A 17093-nucleotide genomic window follows, 5' to 3' on the forward strand; every position below is an offset into this window, starting at 1 on the left:
TTGCTTATAAGATGACTTGAAGGGCCGTTTTAAACTTAAATGTATTTATTGATTAGTCAAGATCATTTTGAATTGTAAATTCAAATATCTGTAAAACTTATCTCAAATTAATAATCAATAATTGATTCATATTGCAATTATTTTCGCCAAGTGTATTCTACTTGTATTTATTTTCTGATGGAAACCAGAGAAAACTCTTAAAAAGCTGCGTGCAGGCAATGCCAACTGCTTTGAGGCGAATCTCGCTTATGTATAGTTCTACGGGGGCAGGGGGCAATGGACAAAATGAAACTAACCGAAAATGATGGCGGGGACTTGAATTGGCAGCGCCTGCTTTATTGTCATGGTCATGGGCTCACGCACTTGTAGATACTTTTTAGCCATAGATACAAGTTGAAGCTGACGAATTGCCTGACATGCGTTGCTAATTTGTCTGGCGCGAATGTCTCGCCGTTTATATTCACTATGAGTAATAGGGTAGTGTCTATACATACACATAAATACCTATGGAGGGGGTGTGGTGGGTGTGGTTGATTCGCCGTATAACCCTAGCGGGCTGGGTTGTTGGCTCTGATGGAGGCGTTTGAACTTTTAACGGTTTCGCATTTTCATTTCGTTGTTTGCGTCTAAAGTTCATTGTTAAATTACTTTCCCAGCTGTGATTGCCTGTATGTGTGAGTGTGTGTGTGTGTGTCTGAGTGTAGCTTTGCTTTGTTTGTTGTTGCATATGCTAGATGTGATTTCAGTTGCTTTATTTTGTTTTCTGTTAGTTTTTATAGTCGCCTACTCAGTACAGTTTTGCCAACAAAGCCAGAAAGCTACATAAAAATCGATTTGTCATGCGATTCAGCATGCCCTTAGAACAAAATGAAAGCACCTCAGCCATACCATATATAGATGACATTGTGCAAAGTTAATATCTGATTATAATACCAAATGATATGTGCTTTCATTCACAGAACTGAGGCAGAATGAGGTTGTGGCTTGGAACAAGTTAGAATTGAATGATTGAGAGTGCTCAAATATAATATTAAGTATAAGTATTTTAGGTTTGTTTTGCAATCCTTGCATTATAATATACGATAGGTTGAACATTCCCCATCTTTTGGTTACTGTGTTTTTCTGTCAGTCAGAAGAAAAAAACTTATATTACATCTACCTCACACTCCTCAAGGTCTTCAAATTATTGCATATCGTGCTCCCCAAACATAACACTTCGAATAAAAATATGAACAACTTTGCTGTAACCTCATGAATATGCAAGCAAAACTTAACTCTGGTAAGTCAACCTCTGACATTTCCATGATATAAGTTAATAGTCAAAGATCATAAATCATATGCAAAGCATTAGAAAAATAGCTGAAAGAGCTAGTTTTTGGCTGGTTGGATTGAAGGGCAGGCGACACAGTGCGAAGAGGAAACCAGTTTCCACAGTTCACAGCGAGTTCCGAGTTCAGGCAAGGGCAACAATTAAAAACAAATTAGCGATTATAAGCATTCAAAAGGTTGATTACAAATCATACTAAAAAGTGTCAAGTCACACACTGTCAGTTTCTCTCTCGCACTCTCTCATTCCCGCTGCCTCTGTCTGTTGGCTTATGCTTAGAGAGTTGAATAAACCCCATAGGGCGATAAGCTTATCAGAAAGAATTCGAAGACAAAGTGTAAATTCATTTGTTGTGCAACAAGTTGAACACAACAAACAATTACAAAGCTCTTCAAAATCAATTCAAACAAATAGAGCAACAGAGCACGACTATTAGATACCCTGTAGTCACTCAATGAAATCGATACAGTCTCATTTTATAAGAAAAATGTCTCCTTTCATAATGGAATCATTATTAAAGATACCTAACGAACAGATACCCTGTAAATGTATTAAACTCTTTTTGGATATCGATAATTTCCTATAGACAAGCATGACTAACTGGAATATGCCTTCACTTCACTTCACAAATAAATTCTTTCAGTTGCCTGTTACAAACAGCATCACAATTTTGATACACTCTATTGGCCGTTCCCCTTTTTGAAGGCTAATGGTCAATTGAAGATTTTCCACAGCTCTTAAACGAGTTAATGTAATGAACAATTAATATTCGTTAAACAATTTTATTAGATTGAAACGGTCGTCGCTTCATTTTTGTTTTGCTTGAGCAAGATTTTCAGATTTTCACACCCGCCTGCGCCCCTAGATCCCATCGCGATTCGCTTGCCACGTGCCATTCACTAATTATGCATAACTGAAACAAACCGAATTATTAAATATCTAATGAACCAGAACGTAACGCTGAGGCGGGCCATTGAGGCTGTTATGTTTGCTTACCGGCCTAAGCAGGTTTTCGCCAGGCGATGCCACGAGGAAATGTTGAGCCAGATCGATCTACAATTCTTTCTCTCTCTCACTCTCTTTCTCGATTAGCTGGTCAGCTGGTTTAACGAGCTGTCCCTAATGCCGGCTTGGCGTCCGGGTCGATCATGTGCCGCTTGTCTTACGCCTTTCACCGACATCGACCACGACGACGACAACATTTTGACGTCAGCCTCCGTTTGACACACTCAAACCAAACGAAACTGGACAATCAGCTATGGCAATTAAAGACCGCTAGGAATATGCGTAGAGGAACTGCTCATGAAGGAAGTAAAATATGTTGCTGCAGTCAAGATAAATGTAAATGTCTCAATTTGCAATGAGATCAATGAGGAAATATACAGGAAATGTACCTCAACTCTCTCTCTCTCTCTCTCTCTCTCTCTCTCTCTCTCTCTCTCTCTCTCTCTCTCTCTCTCTATCTCTCTCTCTCTCTCTCTCTCTCTCTCTCTCTCTCTCTCTGTCTTACGAATATTTCCAGAAGCAAAGTACTTTTCTAGTCTTTGTCAGAGAAGAATAATGAATTTATATAGAATGATATAAATCCATGTTCAACTCTTTCAAGAAAACCTTCCGTATCTAGGGAATTTCCCTTCAACTCATGCTATAATAATATTTACTCAGCTGTTGTTTTTTGCACTATACCTTTTTATCATATTTGTAGAAGATATATATTCTATAAGTAATTATTCCCATTTGTGAAATGTTCCGTTAAAGAAAAACTGCGCCGATTCGATTGGATCGTTGTGTTTAACCTCAAAAAGATCGTTTAGATTAGATTTGCTTTTGGTTTTCGCAGCACGTCTTTGACCCAACAGCATTTGCTGGTGATTTGTGTCTATAAATATTTAACTATTGCCAGTCCACGTACTTAACTCTTTCAGCGAAAACAGAAAGCAAATCGTCTAGTCTCTCCGCACTCCCTCTCTCTCTATCGCTCTATCTTTCTATTGCGATTTCGTTCTTTATCTTTATTGCTCTCTCTCTCTCTCTCTCTCTCTTTCTCTGAAGTGGCTTTCCAACGATTACTGCTGAATGACACGAAACTGGGCAGTTGAGGCGCTTAAGCCTCTGATATTATTGCTATGATAATGATGGTGATGATGATGATGATGATGATGATGATTATGGCTTAGGTGGGCGGGATACTTCTACATCCATTGAGAAATGTGTGCCAGTCGTCCGACTTATTGGCCGTTAACGGTTAAACAAATCATTTGCCATTACAATTACATTTACAAATCTCATTTAACGGTTCAGCGCAATGCCAAAAAATTGGGGTCGAATGCAAATGTCGGGATTTATTTTTAGAGCTTACGCGACGTGAAGCAAATTGACAACAATTAAAATACAAACAAAATTAACATTCGACAAAGATTCAAATGAGTCACTTTCTTCAAGAAGCCACCCACCACAGAGTGTGTGTGTGTGAGTATGCGTGTGTGTGTGTGTGAAGTGTAAATTATGTTAATTGGAAAGCAATTTATGGCATACATTGAGTAATTACGCAGCGGCGGCAACTCATTAAATAACAGTTAAGTCCACACGCGGCAAATGAAAGTGAAATTGCGTCAAGCGGTGAAAAGAATCGATTCGACTTCCAATCGAATCAAAGTCGATTGAGTGAAAGCGCCCGCCCACTTGTCCAACTCAATTAAGTTTCCCAGAGCTCGGGCCTTAATTGAAAATCATCTCAAGAGCTGAGCATGCAAATCAAATCCCAATTGATTTATATTAGTTTTAGGGGCGGCTTAGCCCCTTAAAGTCCCCACTCGAGCGACCAGTACTGGGCGCCATTTAGTGCTGGAAAAAGGAAGTGGAAAATGGCAAATGGAAAATGGGAAACGGAGCTGGCAGCCAATTGCACTGACCGAAAATGTCAAATCGATTGTTTATTGCCTTTGTGCACATGTCATAAGTTTTATATGGAGGTCACCCTCACAGCCCACTCTCCAGAGCCGTGCCTTAGCTCTCTCCCCTGAGTCTGATGTCCACGTAGTAGCCTGTCGCCCCTTCGCCCCCTCTCGTTTTCCCGTTCTCAGCTGCACGTGTTGTATTTGCTATCGACTCGATTTATGTGACTTTTTTGTATTCCTCATTTGAGCGCTTCATTCACGATCTCTCGTAAAACACGTAATTTCAGCTTTTGTTTCATTATAGAGATCGAGCTCGTGTTTGATTTTCAGCAAATATTGTCAATAGTGAATTGAATGAGTCGATTGAACTTTGAAGCTATTCTACTCGTGATGTTGACTGTGTAATTCAATCCGGCTAAAGGTTTACAGTAAGCACATACACACATGCAGGGTTTGTAAGATTGATTGATTGACTGATTGATTGTTCAAACATGAACATACATAATAATAAAAATAGAGACAGTACTCGAATAACCTGCGCGTTATCCGACACAAAGTAATAAATATGTCATCCCTTAGTTGCAGCGACCAATGCAGCGTCTAATATATGTAAATGTAACGTGAGCCTGGGCCCAAAGATTCAAAAAAAGGGACACTTAAGTAAACATCTGGGCACTTGTTTGTGTGAGAAAATGCACCCTTCCAGTGACTGGAAGTAGTTTTAAGAGTCTCTGTTAGGTATATAAGAACTAGGATTTTAAGCAATAAAGAGTTCAGTTAAGATCTTGAATTCGGCAAATGTGGAGTGTTTTTCATTGATTGACGACCAGTGAATAGCTTAACTCTTAATTTTTAAATGGAACATAAACATAATTGTAATAAAGTTATTTGTATCAGGCAATAAAAAACAAGCAGATCGTGAATATTATTCATATTTTGTCATGGTTGAAAATTCATACTAAAGCAAAGTATAACAAATTAAGGTCTAAATAAGTCTATTTCTGTAAAAATGTAACGACTGAATGACTGACTGATTGATAATGAACGCACTACACAAGCTGTTTAATGAGAGAATATTAATAAAATTATTAATTATTTTTTAAGCTTTTAAGTTAAGTATGTGATTAACATTTAGAAAAGAATACAATCGCTTATCTAAACTGTATCATAATTAATGACTGATGCTTCGAAAACATCTTATTCAACTATTTCTATATATTTAACAATATAGATGTGTATATTCTCTAAAATCAATATCTGCAGCTCGACGACTTTTTTGTATGATTGAAGCTTGGAGCGGCTGACCGCTGGCGAATACTGACCTATCCCAATCACTTTGCGCTCGACTTGAGCACATAAAATGCAATTTTAATAGTACATGCATGCATATATTTTGGTCGTATGACATGGAAATGCATTTATCCGGCATATCTCGACCTGGGGCCAGCCGGTACACGCACATGAGTAAAGCCCAGGGACAAGGCGATTAATGTAATTGAGTAAATACACTCAGCTATGTATATGTTTGTATGCGTGTGTATGTGTGTGTGAGTGTGATGTAATGCAATGCGAATTACTGGAGGCACGAAACTGCAAACCAAAGTACAGCTGCACAATAGATTTACACCAAGATACAGCCACCCACACACGCATACATACACACACACACACACACACACACACATGCACGGCAGAGCAGTGTGAAAGTCCACGTAACTTGGCATATTAAGCCAGTCTCCAGGCAAGAAAGACATGGCCCGTGCGATAACACAAACATTTCATGCGATTAAAAATTTAAAGCAGATTTGCCTGACAGACACGAAGCGAGATGCACAGAGACGTCGAGCGAGGATAGACGAATGGCCTTTTGGAGGAGCTTCTGCAGCTTAGCGACTTGGCATCGCATGCTCAGCACAGATAATGTTGGGGCTCAGCTGCTAACTAATTGACTTTTGAGGGTGGAGCTACAGTGAGTAGAGCTGCATAGACTTGATGTAAACTGTTTTAGATATGAGGAAAAAAAGAGGGGAGAGCCAGTCACCGTCACAGACTTATATATGTATGTATGTGAAAATATTCAGTCAGCTACCTTTTTCGATATGTCCTATCGACAAGTATGATTAAATCGAAAACCATCATATCCCTCAAGAAGAATATATCAATAGCATATTTATCATAAAGAAGTTGATTGATATATAAATTCGATAAATAATCGATACAACAGTACATAATTATTAATTAGTTAATCATAATCTGTCAATATCAAGTACTAATTCGACTATCGATCTTTAGCAATAGCTAAGTCGCAAATATAATTTAACATTATCACATAATTCACAATCATACATAGTAAGTATTAGCGATAATAGAATTTTTTAAGAACGAGACATCATATTATTGTTATAAGTAAACCATTATCTGAATTCAAAGCCAGTAATAAATATTATGCACATTCTGAAAACTTATTTAACCCTGAGTCTTAACATTTATCGATAGTCAGTTCTGTTCTGTTCCTCTATAAACGGAATGCATATTTTGAATATTCTTCAATACGGTTCAATCCGCTTATATGTTTACTGAAAGAGTGCATTTCCTTATTATTTTATGCCACATAGTCCGCCTTGCTTTCCACTGTATGCTGGCTGGCTGACTGACTGACTGTATTACTCGCTCGGACGCCAGGCTACAAGCATTACTTTGTGCAGGCTAGACATCAGGTATAATATGCATGCAACCATTACCCTCTATCTCTTCTCCTGCACTATCTTTCCCTCTCACTCCCTCTCTCTCTATGTAGATCGCTGTCTCTTTCGCGCTGTGAAAAACTGTTAAATGTTTTTAAATGTGAGAAAATAAAAGTGGAAAACTTGCTGCACTGGCTACCAGCCACCAGCTATCAGCTAGTTGGACCCCCTGGCACAATTTGCAGCTGTTTCGTTGCCTTGCTCCATACCCGTCTGTCTCCCTTCCTCACTCTGTCCGTCTATTTCTCTGTTAGTTAGTGTGGATTTTGGGTCTAGTTAAAAGTTTTGCAGAGAAACATGGGAGTGATTAAATACTCGTATATGGACTCCTCGTAATACTCGTGCGAATTGCACGGCCGCAGCTGCAGTTCAATGCCCCCGTCTATAGAGAAGAGCTTCGAGTGATAAACATTGAACATATAGTGATATATCGCAGGTAGGCGAATACAGACATATGTATGTGCAGATGTGGTCCCCGTTGTATAGACTCGAGATTGTATACTCAAACAGAACAGAACGACATATTGGCAATGGGCTTATTGAGACAAAAGCCGTGTAAAATTACAGATTAATTGTTATTATCGTGGCATATGCGAAAATAAAAAATAAAAAACACAAGCAAACAAAAGGCAGAAAGACAGAAAGAGCGAGGGAGAGAGAGAGAGAGAGACAATGAAAAACAATGCGGAAAATTTGCTTAAGCCACAGGCCATTGCATTGCATGGCATTTTCACTTTCCCGCTTTATGGCCAGGCAGGTAGTGACGGCTTTTTATTTCCCACACGCTTTCCTCACTGCAATCTCAACCTTTTTACCCCATGCGCCCCTTCCCCGTTCCCCTTTGAAAGCTGACCATGTGCATTTGTTGATATTCAGCCAAGGCTCATGGTCTTTGTATCATTTGTGGACTTTTGCTGGCAGAGGTTGAGGATTGAACAGAGATGAGAAGAAGAAGCGGTGAGTTGCCAAGTGCATGAGCAAACGCCTCGCTCTATGATACACACATCCGCTCTAGATATTAGCCGAGAATATTATTATTTCAATGTGACCCACTTGTGATGCATTGAATGGAAGAGCCAACCCCACTTCAGATATGGAAGCCCACTCCAACGGCCACTTGTTAGCCGAGAGAGGATGTTTGAGCAAGTGCTCTCAATGGCTGTGCATTAGTTGTAAATCGTATCTCCCGCTCGAGTTAGATTCGACTATACTTCCACGCTAAATGACCCAATTAACTGGAGACTTTCTGATAATGAAAGTGAGCACATAATTTACAACTGTAGGACGCATATCTCGTGCAGGAAATGCATATATAGTTGAAAGAGATTCTTAAAATTCAACTGATCCAGAGAGATAGTAACAATTGAGGCTAGTTGAGCTATTGACAGATCGATACCTTGTAGATCTTAGATCTAAATATGTTACCCTAATTTTAATACTTTAAAAACACATATATAGATTCCTACTGAAATCGACAAAGTTCATTTGGTAAGCTAAAGATCTTATGGTAAAGCTGGACCTATGAGAACAGAAAAGATAAATACATATTTGACTGTTTTGCAACTCTTGTTCCCCTGTAAGCTTATCTAATCTCGATTATGAACATACACATATTATTGCAAATGTGTTTCGATTTAATTTGAAATATTTTTCTCCATCATAAATGCAGCGATTTGTATTGTCTGCGAATGAATGAAAATGGTTTGATTATGCTAATAAATGGCATCGATTAAGACACCTGGCGCGAGCCATGCAGAAACTATAGAAACTGGAGCTGTAAAGTGAAACCTATCTACATCAAATCACTTTAATCGCCCTCTTAATCTACATTTTCTGATGTCGCAGATGAAAACTGCGAACACACGCACACACTGGAGTGATCGATGCTCGACTTTCACTATTGGCCAGACAGAGTCAAGAAGTGGCATTAAGTGGTTCAATGCTAAAAGTTTAAACGTCAATTACAATTAAAATGAACACATGCCACGCCCCCTCCAAAAAATATATGTGTATATGCAGATTGATGCCATTGCCAATGCGAATGGGAATGCAAATTCCTTTTTCCAGTTGTTGAATGAAAAACTCGTTTTCCATGTCAATTTTCATTTCGCTTTTAGCTAGAGCTACCCTCCCCTTGCCCCTTGGCGCCCTCTAAAGAAAAACCCTTCGCCTACCAAATGGTTGCAATTGCAATTCCTATTACTTAGTGGGAGGGATTTTGTCGGAGGGCATGGGCCAGCCAAAGATACATACGAGCGACACAATTCGCTTGCCAAAAAATCAGGACAACAATAACAATGGGACAGGAAGCAAGCAGCAACAGCAGCGGCATGCGGTGGCTCTGGGGGGTTGTTGGCGAGTAAATAAAAAGGCTGAGAGAGCGAGCGAGCGAGGGAGAGAGAGAGAACAACTGAATCCGTACAGCGCCTGCGCCAGTTCCTTCTCTCGGGACTCCTGAGGCGCCGTTGAGAGCCAAGCGCCAAAATGCACTAGCGAAGAGGCATTTCAGCTAAAGGATAGTGAATGTGAAGGCATAGATATGGAAGGGTATTTGGAAAATTCGGGATTTATATAAAATGGGAAAATTATATCCTCTCCCATCCATCTATCCATTTCTTTTATCCCTAAGCTTTAGTTTCATATCGACCTCTGCATCTTCTTATACGTGGATACTAAATACTTTATATCAGTTAATCACTTATCGATGTTCTTGTTACTCTCTTAAGCTATTATCCAATTTAAATTAAAATAAAATAAATATTAAATAATCTTTAGCTAGCAGATTGATTTTTAAAACTAACCACTAACCCACAGAATAAATGATATGTATATTGTCTCAGCCAACTGATCTATATCATATGAATAACAGATAACAATATTATACTCTACTACTGCAACATCTACATCTTCTTTATCTATATGAAAACTCTCTCAAGTATAGGATGATTTGATAAACACGGATAAAGAATATAGCTATCAAAACACATTTAGAGTATTTCGACTTCGACAGCTGAGCTACATTCCGAATCCTTCCATCGTTCTGTTGCATTTTTCTTAGTGCCCGCGCCCTTTGTTGTTGCTAGCTGAATTTTGCCTTTCGCTGATGGCAATGACTCCTCAATGCAGTCAACGGGGTGCCAAGGGGCTAGCCAGGAGCAGAGGGGAAAGCTTTGGCGCCGGCTTGCATTAACTGCACTTGATAAACGCGATTTGTGAGGGGCGCGCGCGTTAATTTGTCTTCAGCTGCTGTTCTGTGATTCGCTTAATTAAAAGCCAAATCCCAATTCACCAAGTGCTGCTGCTGCTGCTGCTGCTGATGCTACAACAGCTGCATCCTCCAGGACCTAGACTCACTCGAGTGGAGCAGAGTGGGCTTAGACTGGCAGAGGCAGGGACGGAGGCGGAGGTGGAGGGGTCGCTTCGTTTGCCGTTAGTCGCGTGCGTTTTTATTGATTTTTCCCGCAATGCGATGAGAAATGGCCTCTTGTTATGTTCCTGCTCGCTGCTGTTGCTGTTGCTGTTGCTGTTGTTGCTAGTAAACTAAAGTGTGTGCATGTTGTGTATTCATAAAGTTCCTGTTCCTGCGACTGCAGTGAGTGAGAGCGAGAGGCAGACGAGACAAAGAGATAGGGAGAGAGAGAGAGAGAGAGCCGGAGAGGGAGAGGGTTAATGGGAAGACCCTCCAAGCTGCCAACTTAGTTAGTTATGTGGGTTAGTCGCAGGCCCTTCAACTGCACCAATTACCCGATGGCAGCCACAGGATTTCGAACTCCATTGTTATGCGCCTTTAAAAGCTGGCATGCCCCCATGCAGCGGCTTAGCACAGCACAAAGGCATAGGTTTTTATGGGCATGTGAAATGAAAGTGAATCGAAAGGGGTTCAGGCAATGGCACGGGCTTAGCCAATGCAAATATTTTACTGAAAGATTACACGAACTTAATGAAAAACTGCGAGACGTGAACAAATTAAAGCCGGCTTTAATAAGCATTTCAGTTGAGTGCATATAATGTCTGATTTATTTGATAAATACGTTTTCATTTAGCAAGTGCTATATCGCGTTTGATCATTTTATTATTTATTTGCACATTTCCTGTTTGGGTTTACTTTAAATATTTAACCTTATAGCTCCTCCAATAATCATTAAATCACTATTAAATCGGTTTAAACAAGCTGTGCCCACACGCTAATCATTAATCAGTCAGTCAGTCAGTCATTCATTCCTTATCATTTACCTTCATATTGAGAAATACATTTTTTTTACAAAAAGCTATTTTTCTTTATCTCTAATATCGTTCTCTTTCTCTCCTTATGTTTACCTCATTCTTTTTTCGTTCGTCTGTTTAGCTCTTCATTAACACAAATTCGAAATGCCGCCGAACGGCACAAATATCACACAGTTCCGTCTTATCAACCTGATTCCCTTCAGATACAACCGGCGCAATTATCAACTCGTATCTATATATTTGTATACTATATTTCGCGCGGTGTTTCCTGCTGTGAATGTAAAAGCTGTTTCGGAAACTGTGGTATAACGGTAACTGTGACGAAGGTCAGTTATAACTCACCTTAGAAATTCATCTGCTCGTTAGCATAAAACTTAATTGAAATGAAATTTATATCAACTTTTTATTCTTGTTTCTCGCTTTTGCGTCTGCTAGCGAGACTTTGTTGTTGTTGTTGTTGTTGTTGCTGCACCAACAGCTGTTTTGTGCCACACACAGATATACAGACTCACACACACGCGCAGAGCGAGAGAGAGATAGAGAGAGAGAGAGAGCGAGAGACAAGCGCGCTACCGAGCACAAAACATAAATAAACAACAAATATAATTTTATTCTATTTTATTTATTTTGTATGTTAAAAAAAACGTCGCGTATTTTCTTACGTATTTTAATATTTTTACCTATTCTTTTTTATAATTTTTCTTTATTTTTTTTAAAAGCTGTTTTTTAATTTTCTTGGCGCATTTTTGCAATCAATTTTTTTTACATATTTATACTGCTGTTGTTGTTGTTGTTGTGCACACGCGAATGGAATTTCGGTATTTTCTGTGTTGAAAGTGCGTTGCGAGTATCTGCGAGATACTTTTCGGCTAGCAGTTGGCTTTAGTTGTTCAGCATGGGAAAACTCAACGCAACTGCCCTGGTGCACTCATAGCATTTGTTAGCATTCGATTCAACAGAAATACACAAAGATTCACAGTCCAAAATACAGACACGCAGCGACAGAACGACGGAGCGTAGCGGCAGCAGCGCCAACCGAATTGTTATCCAACTCGTTGCAGACACGAAAAGCAACTGAATTCACGGCTCACACAACCCAAACTGAGAGCTCGACGGACTCGCAGCGAACTCAAACGTCGCGAGTCGAGAGTCGAGAGTCGCGCCGCCTCGTACTGCGAGTGTCGAGTGCCGAACGTTGGACGTGGAACGCAGGCGCCGCACAGATACTGCGAGAGCAGTACAGTAGTCACATGCTAAATGCGACAGATTGATACTCGAATAGTTTAGTTTAGTAATAATACAAAAATAAAATAATGAAATGTATTTCGGTATTATATGACATACAAATAAGGTAAGGAGTATGTAAGTAGTATACACTTAATGTACAATTTGTCATGTATAAATAAAGCTAGGGATTTGATTGGGTACAAGTCTGTTTAATATGGTCTAGAGTTGAAAAAATAAAACAGAAACCCAGCGTAGATAATTTTAGGTAAACATGTGGAGGCGATGTGTAAAGAGAGTATACATTTGTATGTAGTTTCATTTTTGGATTATCCATTTATCATACATTTTGATTTGCTCAGTAGAAGATCTTAAATCAAAGATGTATATCTTAAAAGGAGTATATGAAACCTTTAGTAATGAGTATGATATAAATTATATATTAAAAAGCATTACTATGGCAATCGAATAATCTTTCCTTAACTTATAACAAAATCAACAAATAACATATAAATATATTATGGTTAAAATACATAGGATACTTGATACTATGCATTTAGCAATTTTAAACACAAAATATTTTATAAATCATAGAAAAAAATTACATTAAATAATTTATACATTGAGCCAAATACTAAAATGTTAAATCGAACTTTGTAAATTTAGTTAAATCTGAATCTACCTCAGCTGTGGTAAATGAATGATTTCACAAATATGAAGCTTGACTGTGCTGCATTTGAGAGAGCGAGAAGGTATGCGTAACACAGGTGGACAGAGAGACACAAGGAGGGAGAGAGGGAGATAGAGAGTGCGAAAAAGAGAGAGGAGGAGTGAGAGAGTGAGAGCTGAAAACAGAGTGAGGATTTCGCTTGGTGGGCTTTGTGCGGTTTGTTTTAATTTTAGTTTCCATGTTTGTTTCAATTTGCATCTGTTTCAGTTTCTGTTTCAGTTTCTATTTCAGTTTCAGTTTTGGACTCCGCGGTTCGGTCTGCGCTTGGGTCTCGGCTTCTGTTTGGCGTCTTTGGCTGTATTGTGTCTGCATTTGGGGCTTAGGCTTAGTTATTTTTAGCGCCACTCGATTTGGTCTTCGGGACGGTGGTGCGGCGTGGTGCGATGCGTGTGGTGGCCGCGTGTCACATGCCGGCGCGCACTGTCCGCATTTCGCTGTTGCCGCTGACGCCAAAGTCGAGCAATGTGACCGCTTCTCTCTCCCTCTCTCTCCTCCCCCTATCTAAGTCTGTCTCTGTCTGAGCAAAGGCTGCTAATTGCAGGTGCCACTCAACAGGGGGGCAGGAGTGTCGCGGTTGCAATTAGTGCAACTAATTAAGAATATAGCCTGCTAAGTGGAGGCAGCCACCGCTTGCACCCACCTATCGATCAATGCAAGACACCTGTGCAAACATCTGTGTGGGTGCATTGCTCTTAGTGTGTGTGTGTCTATGCCTCGCACTGATTGGATATTAATTTATGCATATCGATACGTGAGCTAGTTGCTTGCCAGTAGGTCAGCAGCTAAGACCTTATCAGACCAAAGCCCTATTTGCATGCAGCAGAGAATCTTTGCAGAGAATCTCTGAAATGCATTTCACACAGGTTTTCGCTGAGAGCAGTCTACAATTCAATTAATTTGTTGTCGATAGAGCCCTCTTAATTACAATGCACTTGAACATCAACAACTCGTCAAAGCTAAATCAAAAGACCGGTCAAGGGGCGGCTTAGTTAGAGCGCAAATTTTATTTTCATGGAAAACTTGTCAAGCTTTTTCTTAAATAACATGGACATTATTACGAAGACTAAGTTAATAGATAAAAGTAATTATAAATAATAATGAATGAAATCAGAGTATACAAATTTAAATGAAAATAAAAAAAATCTGCCAAAGTTTTATTTTCAAATACTTCAAAATTAATTAAGTTAGAACTTACATGAAAAGAAAACCGTTAAAGAAAGATTGAATAAATTTATAAATAAATGGAAATATTTAACTAAAATCAACCCATAAATATTTAAAAGTAAAATATATTAAAATTTTAATGCTTATTGAGTTGGAGATTAATATAAATTATAATATAATTTAAATTTTGTACTGCATATGTATATACATATTTCCAGATGTATCACTTCAAAAATAAATACTCTGAAGTATATAGTGAGATGTCAAAAATAAACCAATAAAAATTGGAAATCTTTTCAAAATAATATAATGTTGTAGACATGTCGGTTGCCTTTTGACTTAGTCATGAAAGCGAGCAGTTATTCTATATATAAATTTGTGTACTATAACTATACAGTCTGATAAGAGATAGCTATATCTTGGCTGTTATCTTATGCATTCACTGCTAAGCTCATTTTATAGTCCTGGCAAAGTTCACACTCTCTGAAATCCCCCAGCATTATGGCCATAAAAAACGGCACAAAGCTTGTTTCTCGCTCACTCAGTGGAAATATAGCAGAAGCCAACACACGTGCTTAGTATTTACCGTTATAAATATATGTACATTCATAAGATAATATATAGGTATAAGCTGTCCCTAGGGCAGCGCGCATCATCAAACGCTGAAGCCGAATGAAACTGCGAAAGAGCACGGCGTGACGCACTTGCCAGACGAATTTCTCAATCATAAGGTATTGTCTATATGTTCAGCCAAAAATAAGAGAGAAGAAACAAACGCCGAAGCACGAGTATATAGTATAATATATATGCTAATGCAAATGAGCATGCGACTGCAAATATGCAGCTGATATGATACGGCGTTTGAGTTAATGAGCCGTTGACTGGCTGCGCGGCGGGTTCAATGCCCACAACTGAGTCGAAAATACGCATAGAATAGCGCCGAGCGGTAGGTAGAGCATTCCATAGCCAAACTGTGGCGTGCAGATGCTGTGCACGCTGAGAATGACTGACTGGCGAATTCTCTGGAATCGCCAGCAGAAATGCAGTGCCATGAATAATTGTTGACGTTCTGTTAGGAATAACTTTAATAATGCTAAAGCTAATACTCATTATATTTGAATGCAGATAAAGGCAATCTTTGGAAAAAAGCGATATTTATTGACCTTTCGCATTGAAAGCATTTATAATTTGCAAATGAATATTGAGAAAAATAATTTATTGTTATTTAACGGAATAAAGTTTGTTCTCAAATCCAGTTCATTCAAGAGCTTATGAAAGTACACATAAACCAAAAGTATTTCATATATGTCTATTGCACAATCCACTATTAGAGTAAACCAATATTTAGACAGACTCACGTAGAGTTTAGTCTACCTGAAATATATGTACATATGAAATATTCCATCTGCTCACATAGAGTCAAGTACTATATACCCTCCCTCGGAGATTTACGCACAGGGTGTGCGAAGCGACAGGCTTCCGACGACGACGGCGACAAACAAAGGCGAAAGGCCACGCAACTGGCCATGACTGACACCCTGGCAAGAGGTAGCCAATGATCCTGATGCCCGTGCAGATGATGATGCGGCCAGCAGAGAATCCGACAGACTGACGTCTGGCCGAGCGTCCCTCTGTCTATCGGCTCGTCTGTCGGCACGCCGAAGCGTGGCAGGAGAAATCACATGCAATACAAATTAAGCAAATGTTTGATGAAATTTGACTACTACTGGCCATGGGAGTTGAAGCCGGAGATGGTGGCCTGCACCTGCACCTGCACCTGGGGCAACTGACAACTGGCAACAGGCAACAGGCAGCAGACAACCACAGCAACCAGATAAACTCTTGGCCATACAGATGCAGATATGTTTGCGGCATCTGCAGCGACCAGCATGAATTTTGCTGTCGTTTGGCCAAACCAGATGCAATTGAAGGCCAGATAGAGAGGGGCAGAAAAAGAGGCAGGGAGGGAGCAGGAGCAGAGGGAGGGGGCTATGCAAACAGAAATGCAGTTATGTGCATATCCCATATGAACGGTTGGGCTAGTTGAGCTGCCCTTTTGTTGTTCATTTTTAACGTGTGCAGCAAAGGTCGATAATGCACAGGTCAAATCCGTTTCATCGGCTACCCACACTCATTGGGCTGACACCCTTTCCATAATTTTGGCAATTGAAATGCATGGGCAATACATTGTGAATTATAAATGCACCAACAACGAATCGCTAAAGCCTTTAATTGATGCAATGCAAACGAAAATCTCAAGGTTGAAACTTTAAACATCCTGGTGTTTTATATTTTTATGATATAATTTGAGATCTATCTTACCTTAAACTATGCAAGTATGCAGGTGATTACTTTTAAAACTCTGCTGCTATTTAAATTGATGTACTCTTCAGATTATTTCTGAAGAAATTTTTTACTTTTAACTTAAGCCGGCAAACTTAACGACATGTCTGATTGACGAAAAGATAGTTGTTATAATAGGGTTGTTGTACACGCTAAAATCTACTACTAATCTTAACGAAGAACATGCTTAACGATATTTAGTCAGTTCACGAACGACTTCTCAACGAGCTGCTCGCTAGTAAACAATGCTTAACGAAGGCTACGAATTTATCAAATTTCCACACCCACAACAAACGATGGCTGTACAATGATTAGCGAAAATCCGAATATATTTGCGATACTAGTAATTTGACATATACATTTATTCACTTAGTACAAAGCCATGTTTAAAATATAATCGCTTTGGCATGTGCAATTGAAATAACACTGCATTACTTACG

At 39.3% G+C, this 17093-nt stretch overlaps 2 protein-coding genes across 2 annotated transcripts in view; one reads left to right on the forward strand and one right to left on the reverse strand.

Moving 5' to 3' along the window:
- Window positions 1-12318, reverse strand: part of gol (ring finger protein goliath) — a 36948-nt gene extending 24630 nt beyond the window's left edge. The window contains exon 1 of the mRNA XM_018106495.2: window positions 11535-12318. The gene's annotated coding sequence lies outside the window, so the exon portion shown is untranslated. The remainder of the gene's footprint in view (window positions 1-11534) is intronic.
- Window positions 1-17093, forward strand: part of LOC108655239 (uncharacterized) — a 159173-nt gene that overhangs the window by 31338 nt on the left and 110742 nt on the right. The gene's annotated exons all lie outside the window — the stretch shown is intronic.

Source organism: Drosophila navojoa, chromosome 5, assembly GCF_054131105.1.
Source record: "Drosophila navojoa isolate 15081-1374.11 chromosome 5, UAZ_NAV_1.0, whole genome shotgun sequence".
NCBI lineage: Eukaryota > Metazoa > Arthropoda > Insecta > Diptera > Drosophilidae > Drosophila > Drosophila navojoa.